We start from the raw sequence: 3686 nt of genomic DNA on the forward strand, positions 1-3686 counted from the left end.
GGTGGCAGCACAGGCTACTGGCATCAGGCTGTTCCTCTCCACCCTCCTGTCTTCAGCTCCACCTCTCTTCATAGTACCCGAGTTGTTCTGTTTCTACTTCTCTTCTATCTCTTTTCCACATACTTTCAATGCCTTAGTGACTCCTGTTGCAGGTGGGCCATGCTGCATAATCAGGCCTGTGGGTGTTAGTAGTTTTGAAAGACCTTCCTTTTTTCCTTCCATCCTTCTTTCCTCTTTTTTTTTGTTTTGTTTTTCTATTGTTTGATTTAGTGCTTATTTTTTTAAAAAAAGATTTATTTATTTTATGTATATGAGTACACCATTGCTCTCTTCAGACACACCAGAAGAGGGCATCAGACCCCATTACAGATGGTTGTGAACCACCATGTGGTTGCCAGGAATTGAACTTAGGACCTCTGGAAGAGCAGTCGGTACTCTTAACCACTGAGCCATCTCTACAGCTCATTTGGTTTTTTTTTTGTTTTTGTTTTTTTGTTTTTGTTTTTTTTTTTTTTGAGATAGGATTTTTTTGTGAGTAGCCCTGGATGTACCAGAACTAGTTCTGTAGGCCAGGCTGGCTTTTGAACTCAGAGATCTGTCTGCCTCTACCCCCTGAGTGTGGGGACTAAAGACATCATGTGTCTTTACAATCAGCTACCTGATTGTTTTCTTGTTTGTTTGTTTGTTTGTTTTCCTTCTGTGTAACAGCCCTGGCTGTCCTGGAACTCAGACCAAGTTGTCTTTAAACTACAGAGAGGTCTGCCTGCCTCTGCCTCTGGAGTGCTGAGATTAAAGGTGTGTGCCACCACACCTAGCTGCCTGTGGTTTTTTTTCCCCCCTAAAGAAAGACAGAAGGGTATGGAATATATTGTATGACAAAAACTGTTTTCAATAAAAGAAAAAGAAAGTTGAACTGGTCGTTGTGAATTCAAACTGGAGCTTTATAATATCAGAAGATGAAATCCTCATGGTTCTTCACAGAGGAAAAAATACATACATATAACTGCTCATCAGAAGATGTCTATAGAACACACATACACACAAGATGAAAGACAAAGCATTTCACTGTGAAGAACGAGTCAGCTGAACACAAATGGAGAAAATAGTGCAAGGATCAAGGGAGAAAAGCTGTAAGATGAAAAGAAAATGAGTAGTGAAATGGTAATCACTTGATCAATAATCACTTTACATGTGTAAGAAGTACATTATCCAGTCAAAAGGCAGATTGGCAGAATAAATTTACAAAAATGTGATCCAACTACCTACTAATCACAAGAAACCCATTTTGGGCCACAGACACGATGAGGTAGAAAGTGAAAAGAATACCATGCAAGAAGAGGCAGAGGAGAGGAGCATGGTTATAAATAAGCCAGTCACCAAAGGACACTAACTGTGTGAGTCTACTTAGTGAGGGACAGCCTGATGCACAGAAAGAGAAAGCAAGAATAAGACAGAAGACATCCAGTGTTGAGCTCTGACCTCCACATGCATGTACACACATACAGACACACACACATATGCATGCATGTTACATGTGTATATAGTACATACAACTAGGTAACATGTATGTACAAGGCACACACAAAATTAAAAGAATAAGCTGGGTGTGGTGGCAGCCATTTTTAATAACAGCATAATGGGAAGCTGAAGCAAGATGAAGTGGAAATGTTTAGTTTCTTTGGAAAGTCAGTTATGTCAAATGATGCTTTGCTGGGGCACCCAGTTGAAAGGGTGTTTTGGTAAAGCAGACACGTGAAAGAATGTTGTCCGGAAGCAGACACAGGTGAAAGGATGTTTTGCTATAGCAAACACGTGAAAAGACTCTCGATGAAGGAGTATAAATCTGACCCCACAGACGGGGAGATGAGCACTGAGCATTGGTTTGGTTTGTTCCACCTTGTTATTTTTCACTAGAGACACGCATGTATTGGTTCACCTTACATAGTGTTGTTGAACTCAACTTGTGGTTAACGCTGCCATCGAGAGAAACTTGCCCGAGAACTGCTCCTGAGGTTCCTGTGGCAGCCTCGCCTCAGGCCTTGTCGTTTCTTCAGGATTGAACTACAGCTGCCAAAAGGACTGGGCTGTAGTTGCCAGTTCGTGTGTGCTCTCTGATGCCTAGAGGGCTGGTCTCCAGCTGCTGAGTCATATTATGGGACTGAACTGCTGCCAAAGAAGACCGATCTCTTCCCGAAAGAACTCTACTTCCCCCATATCCTCATAACTTTCCTCTTCCACTTCCTCTAGTGGATGGTGGGCTAGAAGAAAGGTTGAACCCTTGTTAAAAGCAGGCTGCAAAAATGTATGCCTACAGCAAGGTCCTCCCTCAAATTTATTAATGAAGGAAATAGAAAATATTAAAGAACATTAGGTGTCATGATATTTTATGACTTTTTGGCTTTGTTCTGTGTGTACGTACATAGGTGTCACTATGTTAAATGCATTTCCTGATGGTTGCTGTGTAAAAAGTGTGAAAGCAAAGGTATGGGGGTTCTGTGCACAGGTTGTAGAGTCAGAGAGGTGGGTATGCAAACCTCCTCCTTCTGCTGACTGTGTGCCCCTATACAAGCACCTCAACCACTCTGGGCTTCACTTTCCTAAAGGAGGAGACGTATAAGGGCCCACGCTCTAGCCCTATTGTCCTGTGTAAATAAGGCTGGCTGGTTTGAATGTGAAATGTCCTCTGTAAGCTTGCAAGTCTGAATGCTGGACTCTCAGCGTGTGGAACCTGTAGGAAGAGGAGCTTAGATGGAAGATGTGGTCACTGGGCACAGACCTTGAGATTTTATAGCCTGGCTGCACTTCCTGTTCCTCTCAGCTTCCTGGCTACAGGCACAGTGTGACCACTTGTCTCAGGCTCCTGCTGCCCTTGTTGCTAAAATTTCTTCCCTTAGCAAGTGATATAAACACTTGTCCCTCCTTCTAGGGCTCCAAGAGCCACTGAGGCTCTATCAAAGTTCACCAGGAGGTACCAATGAGTGAAGCACTGGTGGTACCCTCCAGTGCTTAGAGCAGCCACACTGGATGCTTGTACTCAGCAGGGGTGATGGCTCCCCAGGGCTTCATAGGTGGAACACCCTTCCTTACCTACGTAGCCCCTTCCTCAGGCCCATGTGCAATTATGGTAGAATTGCATACAGTTGGTTGGGAGGGGTGGTGGCTACCCAGGTATTGGACCCATATTCCTTCCTAGCCCCTCCTTCCAAGAGGGATCATCAACAGTCACCAAGTCCAGTGGTGACAATCTTCGGTGATCAGGCCCAGCTTGGCCTGCAGTAGTTTGGCTCAGAGATAGTACAACAAACAGCGTTTTCAGCCTCAGTAGACTGTGTCTATTCAAACTGTGAGCCCTGTGTGTTGTTAAGTTCTTCTTGTCTGGTATTTGTTCATGACAAGAAGAAAAATAGTCCAAGTGGCATGCTGCCTGGCACATTGTTGGTATCCCTCATGAAAGGAAAAGTATTGTTCAGGACCCTCAAGACCAGATTCTCAGCACAAAGGAGATTTATTCATCCTAGAGGAACAAAGACGGGGGGAATAAGAGACAAAGACAGGAGAAAGAGGATGAGAGAGAAGGGGAAAGTACCAAGGGAGAGGAGGAAGAGGTTATTTGTTCCAGAGGACAAAGGACTGTCTCTGGATAGAGAAGACAGACTTGGCACAGAGGAAAATGGCACTTTATAAAG

This window comes from Mus musculus, chromosome 7 (genome assembly GCF_000001635.26).
Source record: "Mus musculus strain C57BL/6J chromosome 7, GRCm38.p6 C57BL/6J".
NCBI lineage: Eukaryota > Metazoa > Chordata > Mammalia > Rodentia > Muridae > Mus > Mus musculus.